This window comes from Lutra lutra, chromosome 6 (assembly GCF_902655055.1).
Source record: "Lutra lutra chromosome 6, mLutLut1.2, whole genome shotgun sequence".
NCBI lineage: Eukaryota > Metazoa > Chordata > Mammalia > Carnivora > Mustelidae > Lutra > Lutra lutra.
In genome coordinates, this window is record NC_062283.1 from 78,936,823 (window position 1) to 78,953,959 (window position 17,137).

A 17,137-nucleotide genomic window follows, 5' to 3' on the forward strand; every position below is an offset into this window, starting at 1 on the left:
TGTAAATTTTAAAATGTTACTTCTATAAAAGGGAAAGGCTCTATGATTATAAGTTGCTTTCCTCTCATCTTTATTTTATACCTTGATACTTTAATATAAGAAAGCAAATATGCATGATTGTCTCATTTTAAGATTCTCAAGCCCAGTTCTGTATATATAAGTTGCTGTATGGAAACAGAACTTCTGATCTTGAAATAAAATATATCCTATGTTTTTCAAAATTATTCAATTAAAGAAAAAATGGTATATAAGCAGATGCTTGTTAAGGGAATTTCAAAATTATTATAGTAACACAGAGAACCAAGCTAAAGCAAATCAACTGTTGTTCCTAATAAGGGTAATCTAGGCTATACACTAGTTTTTGTGTTGTTGTTTTTTATTTAAATTCAAGTTAGTTAACAGATAGTTTAGTATTGGTTTTGGAGTAGAATTGAGTGGTTGATCACTTACATATAACACTTAGAGCTCATCAAAACAAGTGCCCTCCTTAATGTCCATCACCCATTTAGCTCATCCCCCTACTCACCTCCCCTCCAGTAACCCTCAGTTTTGTTCCCTATAGGTAATAGTCTCTCAGGGTTTGTCTTCCTCTCTGTTTTTATCTTATTTTATTTTCCCCTCCCTAACATGTTCATCTGTCTCTTTTGTTTCTTAAATTCCACATATGAGTCAAATCATATGGTATTTGTCTTTCTCTAACTGACTTATTTCACTCTTGTTCTATCCATGTCATTGCAAATGACAAGATTTCATTCTTTTGATGGCTGAATTCATTTATAAGTTCTAACAGATTTTGATAAGAGTCTTTAATAGAGTTTTCAATGTATAATATCATGTCATCTGCAAATAGTGACAGTTTTACTTATTCCTTTCCAATCCAGATGCCTTTTATTTCTTTTTCTTGTCTAATTGCTCTGGCAAGGACTTCCAATATGTTGAATACAAGTGGCAAGAGTGGCATCCTTGTCTTATTCCTGATCTTAGAGGAAATATTTTCAGCTTGTCATCATTAAGTATGATGTTAGCTGTGGGTCTGTTATATATGGCCTCTATTATGTTGAGGTATGCTCCTTTCATATGTATTTCGTGGAGAGTTTTTAATCAAAAATGGATGTTGAATTTTGTCAAATGCTTTTTCTGCATCTATTGAGGTGATAATGTGATTTTTATATTTCATCATGTTAATGTGGTATATCATGTCAATTGATTTGCAGATGTTGGATCACCCTTGCATCCCTGGACTAAATCCCACTTGATCATTGTATATTATCTTTTTAATGTATTTTTGAATTTGGTTTGCTAATATTTTATTGAGAATTTTGTGTCTATATTCATCACGTATATTGGCCTATAACTTTTTTGGGTGTGTGGTGTCTTTGTCTGGTTTTGGTATCAGGCTAATTCTGGCCTTGTAAAAATTGTTTGGGAGCTTTCCCTTCTTCTCAATATTTTGGAAGAGTTTGAGAAGGATAGATATTAAAGCTTTTTTAATGTTTGGTAGAATTCATCACTAAAGCCATCTGGTCCTGGATTTTGTTTATTCTGAGGTTTTTGATTACTGATTCAATCTCCTTACTAGTAATTGGTCTATTCAGATTTTACTGTCTTTGAAGATTGTAAATCTCCAGAAAATTATCCATTTCTTCTAGGTTGTCCAATTTATTGGCATATAATTGTTAATAGTAATCTCTTATGATCCTGTGTTTTTCTTTGGCATTATTTTTAACTACTCTTCTTTCATTTCTGATTTTATTTAATCTCTTTTTTTCTCTTGGTCAGCCTACTTAAAGGTTGATCAATTTTGTTTATCTTTTTGAAGAACCAGCTCTCAGTTTTATTGATCTTCTCTCTTTTTTTTTTTTTAGTTTCTATTTCACTTATCTCTGCTCCAATGTTTATTATTTTCTTTTTTCCATTAACTTTGGACTTCGTTTATTTTTCTTATTTTAGTTTCAACAGGTGTAAATTTAAATTGTTTATTTGAGAATTCTTTTGTTCTTGTGGTAAGCTTATATTGCTATGAATTCCCCTTTTAGAACCACTTTTGCTGGATCCCATAGATTTTTGTACATCATATTTTTGTTTTCATTTGTCTATAGTTTTTTTTAATTTCTCCTTTGATTTTTTTCTGACTCAGTAATTTTTCAGTAATGTATTGCTTAATCTCCATGTATCTGTAGTTTTTCCAGTTTTCTTCTTGTTATTGTTTCTAGTTTTATACCATTGTAATCAGAAAAGATGCTTGATATGATTTCAATCTTCTTTAATTTATTGAGACTTGTTTTGTGTGATCTATCCTGAAGAATGTTCCATATGCACTTGAGGAATGTGTGTATTGTGCTATTTTTGAATAGAATGTTCTGTATGTATCTATTAAGTCCATCTGGGCTAATGTGTTATTTAACGTCAATGTTTCCTTATTGATTTTCTATCTGGATGACCTATTGATATAAGTGGGGTTTTAAATTCCTTACTATTATTATATTACTGTCAATTTCTCCTCTTAGATATAATATTTGCTTTTATATTTTGGTGCCCCTATGTTGGGTGCATATATATTTATAAATGTTATATGTTTTTGTTGGATTGATTCTTCTATCATTATATAGTGACCCTCTTTGTTTTTTATTATAATGTTTATTTATTTTTTAAGATTTTATTTATTTATTTGACAGGCAGAGATCACAACTAGGCAGAGAGGCCGGCGGGGGGTGGCGGGGGGAGCAGGCTCCCTGCTGAGTAGAGAGCCTGATGCGGGGCTTGATCCCAGGACCCTGAGATCATGACCTGAGCTGAAGGCAGAGGCTTAACCCACTCAGCCACCCAAGTTCCCCACAATCTTTGTTTTAAAGTTTATTTTGCCAGACATAAGTATAGCTCTGTCAGCTTTCTCTTTGTTTCAATTTGCATGAAGTATCTTTTTCCATTCTAGTCTGTGTGCCCTTACTTCTGAAATGAGTCTCTTGTAAGCAGCATATATATATATGTCTTTTTTATTTTTAAATCCACTCAGCCATTCTGTGTCTTTTGATTGGATTATTTGGTCCATTTACATTTAATGTAATTACTGATAGCTAGGTACTTATGGCCATTTTTTTAATTGTTTTCTGGATGTTTTGGTAGCTCTCTGTTCCTTTTTTCTCTTTCTCTCTTTCTTTTTGGTTTAATGATTTCCTTTAGTGTTATGTTTAGATTCTTTTCTCATTTCCTTTTGTGTATTTACTATTAGGTTTTGTTTTATGGTTACTATGAGGCTCACATATACCATCCTACATAAATAACATTCTATTTTAAGTTGATAGCAACTTAACTTCGAACACATTCCAAAACTCTATGTATTTACTTCCTCACCCCCATTTTACATTTCTGATGTCACTTTTTACATCTTTTTAGTTTCTGTATCCTTTAACTAATTATTGTAGTTTTAGTTAACTTTGCTACATTTTTCTCTTAAACTTCTTGGTAGTTTTATAAGTGATTGATCCACTACCTTTACTATATATTTACATTTTCCAATGAGATTTTTTACTTTTGTATTTTTTTTTTGTTATTAATTAATGGCTTTCCTTTTCAGCTTAAAAAAGTCCTTTTAATGTTTCTTAAAAGACTACTTTAGTAGTGAGGAGCTCCTTTCACTTTTGCTTAACTAGAAAACTTGTTATTGCTCCTTCAAATCTGAATGATAATCTTGCCAGGTAGAGTATTCTTGCTTGCATTTTCTTTTCTTCCTTTCAGTACTTCAAATAAATCATGCCACTTTCTTCTTGTTTGTAGTTTCTGCTCAGAAATCTGATAGCTTTATGTGATTTCCTTTATATATAACAATTTGTTTTTTTCTTGCTACTTTTAAGATTCTCTCTTTATCCTTTTTGACATTTTAAATATAATGTGTCTTGGTATGAATCTCTTTTGCTTCACTTTATTTGGAATTTTCTGGTCTTCCTCAGTGTGAATATCTTCCCTAAGTTAGTAAAGTTTTCAGCTGTTATTTCTTCACATAAATATCCTCCCCCTTTCTCTCTCTCTCTCTCTTCTCCTCTAATACTCCTAAAATGCAAATATTCTACTTGATGTTGTCATAGAGATTCCCTAAGTGATATTTATTTTTTTAAGATTTTATTTATTTATGTATTTGTCAGAGAGAGAGAGAGAGAGAGACAGAGACAGAGAGCACAAGCAGGCAGAGTGGCAGGCAGAGGCAGAGAGAGAAGCAGGTTCCCCACTGAGCAAGGAGCCCAATGTGGGACTCAATCCCAGTACCCTGGGATCATGACCCGAGCCAAAGGCAGCCACTTAACCGACTGAGCCACCCAGGTTTCCCAAGTGATATTTATTTTTAATCTTTTTTCTTTTTGCTGTTCTGTCTAGATGTTATTGCTTTATATTCCAGATTGCTTATCTATACTTCTACTTTATTGAGTCCATTGTTAAACACCTCTACTATACTTTTCAGTTCAGTTATTGTGTTCTTTATCTCTCTCTGTTACTTTTTTAAGTTTTTTACTTCTGTTTGTTACTTTTTCATATTTCAGAATCTTTGTTGAAATTCTCACTGTGTTCATCTATTCTTTTCCTGAACTTAGTGGACATCTTTATATCCATTGTTTTGTGTTCTTTATCAAGTAGCTTACTTCTCTCTTATTATTAAGTCTTTCTCTGAGGTTTTGTAATGTTCTTTCATTTGGTACATATTTCTCTGTTTTCTCATTTTGCTAGACTCTGTGTTTGTTTCTAAGAATTGGGTGTAACAGCTATCTCTCTTAGTCTTGAAGGAGTGGCCTTGTGTAGGTGTTAATTTTCATTCCACTTTGTCCTAGCTTTTGGTCACCTCTCAGACCTTTGTAATTGTCTAAATTTCCTGTTTTATTCTTGACATGTTCCCGTTGTTGGGAAGTGTCAAGACCTGTTAGTCATCTAAAGGGAGGATTCTTATTTAGCACCTAGATTCAGAATGACTGGAAGTAATATCCTCAGGCAACAGTGTTTACAGTATGTAAACATATTTAGTCCTGTGGTCCACAATCATATCCCTGCTGGCCTCTAGACTAGAAGGCCTGAAGTATCCCCTGGAGAATTGTTGCAAAAAATTGGAGCTCTTTTCTAATAAGTGTCATCAAGCTGTACTGAGGCCAAGGAAGTGTACAAGGATGGTGTCTCCCTGCTTGTTTTCTGGGAGCACCTCCCTAGCTTTAAATATGTAGAAAACCTGAAGGGTGTTCCTTGGGCTGAAGCTCTAGGCTAAGTAAATAAGGGTTTGTTTGTTTTTTTTTTTTTCATAGAAAAACTTGGGTTGTGTTTTAGTCTGATATTGCTGCAGTGCCCTAGTAGTGGTAGCCTGCCAAGAGCTGTCTTTCTAATTTTTTTAGTCCTGTGGAGCTTGAGAATGCCAGCCCTCTTGGCCACCAGAGCCACGCAATCAGAGCCTGTTTGATTGTGTACTTTTCCTGGCATTAGCAATTCATCTGGGACATCTTCACCAGCTTCAAAAGGGTATCAGGAAAATGTCTTTTCTGTTCATGCCCATGGGCTTTAGCAATACAGTCGGAGAATGCCTTATGTGTGCTTGTGTGCTTGTGTGCCAGCATTAGACTGAAAATTTAAGAATGTCATGACTATTTGTACTTGACAGCCCCAACCAGGGGCCCAAAGAGTTTGCAACCACCCATTCTCACAGACTTAGAAAGGGAGTGAAAGAACCTCATGACCATTTGCATTTGTCTACTCAAGCCAGGGAGCAGAGAAGCACTGCAACTACCCATGCTCTCTGGTCTCAGCAAGTGCCACTGTTCCTCACCTTTGCCCATCCCAGCAAGGCAGTAGAAGACACTGTGTCCAAGCTTGTCACTTGTGTTAGCAAACTATGTGGAAAATGCAACAATGGCATCCACCAGTGACTCTATCTCCATAGAATATCTCCAATGTCCACCATCCCTTTAGTCAGTGCCCCCAATCAGCAAATGAATTGCCTTCATATATAATCCAGGCACTTTTCAAAGTGCTGTTTTTTTTTCTGGGTCTTGGGGTGAGTAAAACCATACATGAATCTTCCAAGAAGAGAATCCCAGTTTCCTATAGTACTTTGGGACCCCTGGACATCAGCCCCATTGATCTCCTAATGACATTCTGGCAGTTCATCTTTTGGGGGCAGATCCCTGGGACCAGGGTCTTGGTAAAATCCCTCTCTATTGTGTATTTCTACATGTGAGACCATGTCTCTGCCTCTCCTACCCATCACAATGTACCCCTTTCACCCTTTGTTGTGTAGGGCAGTTCATGTAATTTTCAGATCTTTTTTTCAGAGGGAAATGATCTCCATGTAACTATGGATTTGGTGTCTGTGAGAGAAGGTGAGTTCAGGATCTTCATCTACCAACATACTGGTCCCCCCGTTGGGCACTTTTACTATCTCCATTTAAAATATGAAAGAACTGAGTTAGAGTCAAAATTTTAGCATTGACCTTCACAGGGTCAAGCCCAGAGGCTTCCTCTGTAATTACCTATGCATGTTTGGGCAAGTTGGCTTATAAAATAGGCAGAGGTTCTTCATAACAAAAATTTGATAACTATAGGGGTACCTGGGTGGCTCAGTGGGTTAAAGCCTCTGCCTTCGGCTCAGGTCATGAGGGTCCTGGGATCGAACCCCAACCCCGGGCTTTCTATTCAGCAGGGAGCCTGCTTCCCCCTCTCTCTCCGTCTGCCTCTCTGCCTACTTGTGATCTCTGTCAAATAAATAAATAAAATCTTTAAAAAAAATTGATAACTATATATTAGATTCCATTTTGAAACCTATATCTAATATTATTATATAGTATAACTTGATGGTTTACTACATATCTGAGGTTAGCCTGTAATCACTTTACCATATGACCTCAAAATAAAAGAAATCATGTTCACATAAAATATTGGAAAAACTTTAAAAAATAATGATTTCAGTTATACATAGAGTTCATAGGTATTTTTTTTAACCTCCAAGTTAGGTAAAGCAAAACCAGATTGACCTCTAGTAAGATAAAACAAAATAAGGCTCTAGGTTTCAATAATTTTATGATGGTTAGAGAATACTTTTTAATTTTATCAACCATTAATTTATAAAAGGAACCCAAATTTTTATGTTTCAGGAACTATATTCCAAATCTTGCTTAGTTCAATCTAAATAAAATTCATTATGGAAAACATTGTGCTTCTACTATTCTTCTAACAAATAGTACTATGATTAATTAACAAGCATCAAATCTACAGTTGATAAAGTACAAAAATAATCAATATACAATTTCTCATTCTTAAAAGAGAATTCAGGTCTCATATACATTCCAGTCTCATGTATTCTTTAAGCTTCTTGTACCCTAAAGAGTTTTCAATTAACTCCAAAATAATTTTAAAAATTTCCTTAGCTATAGTAGAGGTCTATGAGCCAAAACGTCTTTAAAATCACACAGATTCTTTAATTGTACCAGTAGAAGTTCATATTCAGTAGTTTTGGATGACACTGGAATATTCATAATTTTTTTAAGATTGTATTTATTCATTTGAGACAGAGAGAGAGAAGAGAGCATGAACAGGGAGAGAGGCAAAGGGAGAGGGAGACACAGGCTCCCTGATGAACCAAGAGCCCAACGAGGGTCTCTGAGCCAGAGGCAGATGCCTAACCATCTGAACCACCCAGGAGCCCCTAGAAAACATAATTTTTAAAACACCCTAGATTCTATCTTATGTAACAATTTGGTATCAATGAGGGGAGCTGCAACTGGAAACTCCTGAAATATAACATTTCATTACCTGACAATGCTGATGAACTAGGTATTATATTTATAATGCAAATAAATCTAACATCAACAATTTACTGATAACATTTTATGGTGGATTTGTTTATGGAAAATGTGTGATAAAGCAAATCTTATTTTAATGTGAAAAATATTGGGCTTATGTTATATTCTGGATCTTCCATCCAGTATTAATCAAATTGACTACAAACACCACACTGACTCAGCTACAAAGTAATTATTTTTATGCTGTAAAAAATATTTTGTTTTAATTTTAATTACTTTTCTAGTAATCAATATGCTATAACAGGCATTGATAGAAACATAAATGAATCAAAGTAATATATAAAAAGATAAAATTGGAGAGTCTTTAAATAACTAAACAGAGAAGTTTGTATTTAAGTGTAACTATCAAAGGTTCAGTTCAGTTTTAGAGAGGAAATGGACATGACTGAACTTTGTTTTAGAAGAGCACTCAGGAGGCAATTGTGGAGGATGGACTTGAGAGGTAAAAGATTAGTAGCAAAAGAAATAATTCATCAGTAATAGGTAATGAGAGTCAAAAGTCATAGCAGTGGGGATAGAGAGGCAGAGAATAATAATAACTAGCATTTAAATAATGCTTACTGTGGGGGAACCCAGATGTCTCAGTTGGTTAAGCATATAACTCATGATCTCAGCTCAGATCTTGATCTCAGGGTTGTGAGTTCCAAACCCATGTTAGGGTTCACACTGGACATGGAGCCTACTAAATAAATAAGTAAGTCTATAAATAAAATTAATAATGATTACTATGTAGTAGACAATGTTTTAAGCACTTTATACTAACTCATTTAATCTTCACTGTAACCGTATGAAGTAGTGTTATCAATTGACTTTTTCTGGATAATAAGTCAAGACATAGTACTTTCAAACAGCAATCATTTGTTTAGTAAATAAGTCTCTAAATTGGCAGTTCTTCTGATTTTGGCTAGCATCACACATACTCTTTAGTCATTTGCCTGGTTGGCTGGGGACTGGCTTATCTATCATGGCCTCAGTCAGGAAGGTTTGACACATGATATTTCTTTCCCTAGAAGACTGGCTCAGTCTTATTCACATAATAGTTGGGCAAGTTTTCAGACACTAGTAACATTAAGTGCCTCTTAAGACCTGATACACACAATATCTTCTTCATTCTACTGACCAAAGCAGGTCACAGTCTAACCCTTATTTCAGATGGGAAAATCAACCTCATGTCTTAGTGATAGATGTTGCAAAGTTACATTGCAAAGGGAAGGGTAGACTGAGGAAGAAAAGGTTGTGGCAATGCATGTAGTCTGCTTTAGGTGGGTATTAGTATTATCATGCCCATTTGCAAACAGGGAAACAGAAACACAAAGTTGTTAGGTATTATACCTTAGATAATTCACTAAACATTGCAGTGTCACTGTTGTCAGAGGAACTGACCTATACATCTCTAAAGTTGTTTTTGTTTTTTGTTTTTTGTTTTTTTTCCAAGGGTGGATGACTAGAGAAGTATTAGGAAGAAAAATCAGTATGATTTAATGATTAATTAGATTGGGAGCAGAAAGTCGGAGAAAGAATAACAGAGGATCCAAATTTGGAAAAGTGGTAATATTATTAAGAGATGGTAGCATTTGTTGATGACCCTATCCAAAAATTAAGTAATATAGCATTAAGATTAAGTCCTAGCCAGGGATAGGAATAAGCTAATAAAAATGTTGATTTATACATTAAAGACTGAGGTATCTTCAAGTTATTTAGGTGGATACATCTAGTGGACTACTGGAAATTGAGTGTTTCACTTAAAAGAAAGAGATCTGGATAAAGATGTAGATTTTAGCTACATATAGTTAGTCTGGTAATTGAAAGCTGGTGACTAGATGAAAAGACCCAGAAAGATTTTAAAGAGAAGGCCATGGACTTAATTCCAGAGAGGCATAGAGGCAGCACAGAGAAAAAGGAGACTTCCAGGAAATATTTAAATGATAAAACCAAGAAATGGCAATATAAAAGCAGTAAGGTAAGAGTAAGGTATTCCCACTAATGGAAGATGAAACCACCATTTGTCTCTGACTGAAAATAATTAGAAAATCTAGATAAAATATTTTAAAAACTAAAGAATCACATTCTAAAATAAACCAGAGAACCAGCATGATAGTAAAGGATCTAAAATAAGGAAAGAGACCCACAAAGGTAAGCACAGAATTTAGGGTTACTTTATCATGGGAGAGTTTGACAATTACAAAGAAAGCTTCTAAGAGTATGGGCTGTGCTTTTGACAGCCTTACAGGTCTACAAGATCTTGAATCCATAGTCTACCAAGGTAAATGGCTTCAGTGAATTCTTTACACTTTAGTCTGGTACCTTAAAAAGCTGCCCTCTAGGTGTAACAGTAAACCAAAAACTGACCATTCTTCTCAGAGCACTGAAGTTTTCCTGAACCACCTGTCTCTTAAATCAGATTAAAGAAATTTATTAATGGTGTATCACCCATAATATCACCAGGCATCCTCCAGAATATAAGCTCCTGGCAAAAACACACTCAAATTTAGAATCTTTTTGTGATACAGTAATGTTGTTCTAGTCTTCAAGTTCTATCTACAAAATACTTAAATCTGAGATCCTCCACATGATCAAAATAACCAGCCATACTAGAAGACAAGGCAACACGAGCAAAGGCAAAACAGCAATAAAAAAGAAAAAGCAAACAACAAAGAAGACCCACAGGGGCTTCAGAAATTGACAGTTATGGATAGAGATATTAAAATAACTTCAAATGCTGTCCATGGGATTAAAGACAAAATAGAAATTGATGAAAGAACTTGAAAATATTAAAAGCATCCAGATAGAAATTCTAAACTGAGAAATTCAATAAAACAAAATTAAGAATTTAATAGGTAGCTTTGCTAACAGATTAACATAATTAAAGAGATAATTAATAGCCTAAAAGGAAGATCAGGAAAAGAACAGCCAGAATAAGAGAATAAGGCATGTAAGATATAAAAGAATATAGAGGAAACAATGGTAAGGACTACATATAATGTTTTGGAATATCAGAAAAAAGAAAGTTACCTCAAAGAACAGGTATTTCAAAAAGATAACATCCAAGTGATCAATAGACACTGGTAATGTGTTAACTTCATAATATTCAGGAAAACACAGATTGAAAATACAAGGAGACAACAACTACATACCAAAATGACTAAAACTTAAAAGACCAGAATTACCAAATTTGGCAAGAATGTGAAATAAGAATTCACATACCTTTTTAGTCCTGTAAGGAAAAGAGGAAGCCACTGAAGAACAAGACCTAAGAACTGGAAAGAAGCAAATAACCAAGTGGAAGTTTACTTGTAAATCATCAGAGGTGAAATGTACCTTTCTTTTGAGAGGAAGAAATGATGTATAGTGATATAGATTGTTTTGGAGCCAAAATTTTGAGGAAGTTCTGAGTGTATTCTATGTTCTTTGTCTGTGAGAATGAGTCCATTGATTAAGGGGAGGAAAGCAAATGTGTGTTAGAGAGTTTTCAAATGCTACAGAAAATTTTAGAGTGGCTGTCATGTGGAAGTTGGAGTTGACAAAGCATATGTAAAAAGGTAACAGAATACTGAGAACTAGGCATATAATGAAAACAATGTAATTTGGGTGATTCCAACTTTAGCGTTTTAGTGATTTCTATGGTCTCAGTGATGCAGAAATATCTTGGTTAATGAAGTCTGTCATAAGTATCATTCTAGTTGTCTCTGAAGTCAATTTCATTTAGTGAGAAGCAGAAATACTGTACTCACTATAAAAGAGCATTATAGATCTTTTCAGAATTAATTGTACGTAGTTGTACTGAAAAACAGGCCAAGAAAGTGAAGACGAAGCATTTACATTGAATCTGGAATCGAGTGGTGACCTTGACCTCGGAATGGTGTTTAATCCACATACTTGCCTAGAAACAGTTGGCATTTAAATTATTTTAGGCACTCTAGCATCCATGTCCCCTAAGCCATCTCAAGCAAAATGGTGCAGGTCCTCAAATGTTACTAAACTTCCAGCAAGAGAGATTCAGCCAACTTCTTTTGCGGACCATTCTAGTTTCTCCCAATTCTCATGGCCTGGGCATACTTTCTTATATGTTTCATGGTCTATTTAACTTTCCCTGAAGTCTGGAAAACCTCAAAAGCCTGTTGACAGCAAGGATTTTTAAAAGTCTTTCCTAAGAAAGCCAAAACTATAGCTCATAGCCAGCACAGAAACAATTTTTTACAAGCAAACCAATGATATAGGTTTCCCTCCCACTCAATTACATTCCCTCATTTCAGCTCAGCTTTGCATATGAGTTTTACAAAGCTGAGTTTGACGAGATGAAATGTTGTTAGGAACTAAAAGGCAGGATCATGGAAACACCTCACCAGAGATACATTTAATTAAAATGACTCACCATAACAGCAAAAGAATAGGCAATTTGTAGGTTGTCTCCCAAACTTTCTCCTTACCTTACCACCAAACTTCATGTGGTCTTAAAAAATAAAAATCCCAACAAAGGGTAGATAGAGTCTGGAAAGGAATACACGTTTTCTTGGTACTCTTTTGCATTTTGTTATCCCTCTAAACACCAGAACAGGCAGGACCAAGTTTGCAAGCCCAAGAGACACTTTCAACAGCAACCTTATCTTGTTGGAGAGTTTGCTCTGAGGTCACATGGGGCGAGCCAGAGCCCAACTGACAGTGTGTCAAAAGGCCTCAAGCTAGCAAAAGAAAGCACTGTGAGTGCACAAAGGTCGAGCATCTTTGGAAGTGGGTAAATTAAAACAATATGATATGCCTTGCCTAAAAACATATCCCATTTTCTAACTGCAAAAAGTAGTTTGTGATCTGGATTCTTAGCAGTAGAGGAAATGAAAATAAATAAAATTAAGTTAATGTCAGAAGTGTTGGACTTTTGTTGTTGCTGCTCATGGTGGTATTAAAAATGAAGATAACAGAAGCACATAGCTAAATATATAGACAGCAATTCCTTCTAAACCCTGAAAACTTTAGGCAAGCCCAAACAGCATGCACCTACCATCCAGTTCAGGGGGAACCAGGACAGCATTGGATTTCACAGATAGCACCACAGACAGCTATTAAGCTCTAATTCGGTGTCACATTTCTGCCCAGTGCTGGCTGACTACTGGACCAATTTGCTGGCTTCACTCTCTCTGTGTTTCTTCATTGTTTCAAACCAGGCAGAGACTTATCTTAATAATGGGTCAATCCTCAGCCAAATGTGTTCAATTGAAGGCCACCATGGGAGAATGGCAGGATATTGTCTTTCCAACAGCAAGCGAATTGCAGGCAGCTTAAGGCAATATCCATTTCACTATAATGCTGGTTTATGTTACAGCCCTTTTCAAACTTCTAATTGCTCTGTATTGCTGACATTTATAGACATGCCCTATTTTAAATGAAAACACAACACTGAGGTCAGGAGGAGGTTCTGGGACAGCAGAGACCCCAGGTGAAGCCAAAGGGGGAAATTACTTTAAAACTTCTAAATGCCAAACATGTTTGAGAAAAGGAGGAAAAAAAATAAAGTCTTGGGGCAGAAAAAACATTAATCATGGCCCCATGGTATAAATTAATAATAACTATATTTAATTTTCCTATGTAAACATTCTATGGTTGGATTATATAATTTTTAAATGAAAGCAAATATTATTCATTGGGCCTGGTAAGTCTGGTAAGTCTCGGTTTATGTGGAATAACTTTGGATATGATTTTTTTCTCCCAATTTCACTTTGATTTGTTAAAAACAAATACACCAAGCTAACCAGGTTTGTCAGCTGCTTTTGGCAATCATGATATGTTATGAGTCTTTCAGATTATTCTAAAAGTCACAATGACTAAAATAATATATCACATTTATGTAGGACTTTTCACCTAGTATCTCATATGGTTTTATAAACAATAAATCATTCATTCCAGAATTGCAACTAAGGAGTCTCAAATAAAGTTCTAATAAGTAATTTCTCCCAGGTAGCTCCAGAAGGAAGGCACATAAAGACTACAATCATTTTCATTTGTTTATTCATACATTCATTCACTGGGTTATCGAGTCATTGATCCATATCCTGAACAAATATTTAAGTCATGTTCATGTGTATTTAACACTGTGTAGATTTCAGGCTCTATAAAGAACTATTAAAGAGCTTGCACTCCAGTTGGGTCCTGGTTAGGAAATCAATTGTTTAAGATCCTACTGTAAATTGCCAGAACAAATTCTTTTCAACATTACGCTTACTTAACTCCCTATGAATGTCTTATTGAGGAATAAGAAATTATTAAGGAATAATTAACAGTACTGTTTTCTTTTTACATATTATATATGTCATAGAAAAAAATCAAAAAAATAAAAATCACCATTTAAGATTTAAAAACCACTATTAGAGGAGGGGGGCAAGATGGCAGAGGAGTAAGGGAACTTATTTCAACCAGTCCCCTGAATTGAGCTGGATATCTGCTAGAGCACTGTGAGCACACGTGAAATCAGCCTAAGATGTAAGATTATATACTTCTGGATCTCTTCGGTAGCAGAGGATCATCAGTCTAGAGGTACAAAGGACAGAGTTGGGATTGCACAGAAAGATATCAGAGGATAAACAGAGGGGGAGGGAGGACCAGAAGCAAACCACTGGAAAGTAATATCCCAATGTGAAAGTGCCCTGCACTCGGGGAGCAGGGATAGCTTGGAGACCTGTGTCGGGAAGGGACTGATAACAGCATTCAAACAGAACAAAGGGGCTTAAGGGACAATCCTGGGACCTGGGGGCCACAGGCACAGACCTAAGCCCACAGTCCCAGGACCAGCTGTAGCCGCTGCACCTGAAAGGTCCCGGTGTGCCAGGACAGCAGCTGCTGGAACCTGGCAAACTGAGAGGGTTGCTGGGAGTGCATACTGCCTGTGGGAGGCTGCGTATTCAAAAGTGCTTACAGAGGGGGAGACTGTGTGTTCTGGAGGATTCAGAGATGAGCAGTCTGCAGCTTCTCTCTGAGGTAGGGGTCTGGGTACAGACAGTTTACTTTGCTCTGACCCTCCAAAAAGGCACCAAAAAACCACCGGAGAACAAAAGCCTACAGAGAACAAAAGCCTGAAAAATTTTCCTAGGAGCCTAGCCCCTTGACAGGGGGCAGAGCAGCTCCACCCAAGCAGGGTTGACTGAAAAACAATGCAGCAGGCCCTTCCCCCAGAAGACAAGAGGAAAGAAAGAAAGAACAAGAGGACCACAGCCACAGGGTCCCCATAAAACTGTAAAACCCCAACACCACGGGAAAACAATATATTAAACCCCTGGTATTGCCTCACAGCCTGTAATTTCTTAGATAGAACTTCTCTCTCTCTCTCTTTTAAAGATTTTATTTATTTATTTGATAGAGATCACAAGTAGGCAGAGAGGCAGTCAGAGAGAGAGGAGGAAGCAGGCTCCCTGCTGAGGCTCCCAGGACCCTGAGATCATGACCTGAGTTGAAGGCAGAGGCTTTAACCCACTGAGCCACCCAGGCACCCCACTCTCTCTTTTTAAAGAGAGAGAACTTAAAAATGCTATCATTGAGATACAATCTAATCTAGATTCTTGTTCTTTTTTTTAATCTACTTACCATTTCAACGAGATGTTTAATACAACATATTCCATAGTAAGTTTTTAACTTGAACTTTTTCATACATATACTTTTTTCCTTTTTCCTTTTGAAAATATATATAGCTATAAGCTTCAATGTAGTCCTTTTTTCCCTATTCAATACTACCTTTATATAGATATCAGTTTTAATTTCCCTGTATCTCTGGAAAGTTGGGTTCTCTAACATAGATAATAAGATACACCCAGGTGGAACTGAAATACCTTTCCTTGACCACATCAAGGGATTATAACCACCTTCCCATCACCTCTCCTTTTTCTTTTTTTTTTTTTTTGTCAGTCTTTTTATTTGTTTGCTTTTGTTTTTGCACTTTATAAATGTTATTCTTGGGGCTCATTTTGGTGGGGTTTTTTGTTTTTGTTTTTGTTTTTGTTTTTGTTTTCTTCTCTTCTTCTTCTTCTTCTTCTTGGTGATATCTGATTGCTCTGAAACTTCCCAAGGTGCACCTAGCCTGGATAGTGGTTGATATTTTCAGCTGTACATCCCCTCAGCCACAACTCAACAGAATGACAAGGAGGAGACAATGGCCTCTCTGGCAGTTCCAATGGATATGGATCTAAGCAAGATGTCAGAAATAGACTTCAGAGTAGCAGTTACGAAGACAATAGTCAGGCTGGAGAAAACTATTGATGGCAACATAGATTTGTTAAGGGCAAAAGTGAGAGCCGATCTGGGAGAACTTAAAAATGCTACCATTGAGATAAAATCTAATCTAAATACTCTAACAGTTAGGGTAAATGAGGCAGAAGAATGAATTAGTGATCTTGAAGACAAACTGTTAGAAAAGAAGGAGCAGGAGGAGGCTTGGAACAAACAGCTTAAAATCCATGAAAACAGAATTAGAGAAATAAATGATGCCATGAAACATTCCAATGTCAGAATTATTGGGATTCCTGAGGGGGTGAAGAGAAAGAGAGAGGACTAGAAGATATATTTGACAAAATCATAGCTGAGAACTCCCTAATCTGTGGAATAAAAGAAGTAATCATATCCTAGAGGCAGAGAGGACAACCCCTAAGGTCAATGAGGGCAGATCAACCTCCAGGCATGTAACAGTAAAATTCGCAAATCTTAGAACCAAGGAAGCCATTTTAAGGGCAATTAGGGGGAAGAAATTCCTTACGTACAGAGGGAGGAATATCAGAATAAAGTCAGACCTGGCAAGCCAGAAGCGGCTGGCAAGACATAGTCAGGGTACTAAATGAGAAGAATATGCAGCCAAGAATTCTTTATCCAGCAAGGCTGTCATTCAGAATAGATGGATAGATAAGAAGCTTCCAGAACTGGCAGAGACTGAAAGAATATGTGACCACTAAGCTGGCCTTGCAAGAAATATCAAGGGAGGTTCTATAAAAGGAGAAAGACCCCAAAAGTGTTACAGAACAGAGATGTAGAGAGACAATCCACAGAAACAAGGACTTCACAGGCAACATGATGACAATAAAATATTAGCTGTCAATAATCACTCTCAATGTGAACTCCATAAATACTCCCATAAAATGGCACAGGGTTGTAGACTGGATAAAAAGACTGGACCCATATATATGCAGTCTACAAGAGACTCATTTTTGAACCTAAGATACATCCAGACTCAAAGTGAAGGGATGGGGAACTGTCTTCATGCCAATGGACCTCAAAAGAAAGCACTGAAAAAATGAAAAAATTAAATTAAATTTAAAAAAATTAAATTTCATTAAATTTTG

The 17,137-nt window shown here is 36.1% G+C and overlaps 1 long non-coding RNA gene across 2 annotated transcripts in view; it reads right to left on the reverse strand.

Annotated features, from left to right (window-relative positions):
• LOC125103122 (uncharacterized) overlaps window positions 1-12,388 on the reverse strand; it is a 38,527-nt gene extending 26,139 nt beyond the window's left edge. For both annotated transcript variants that reach the window (XR_007128287.1, XR_007128286.1), the window contains exon 1: window positions 12,254-12,388. This is a non-coding gene — a long non-coding RNA (uncharacterized LOC125103122). The remainder of the gene's footprint in view (window positions 1-12,253) is intronic.
• Between the last annotated feature and the right edge of the window lie 4,749 nt (window positions 12,389-17,137).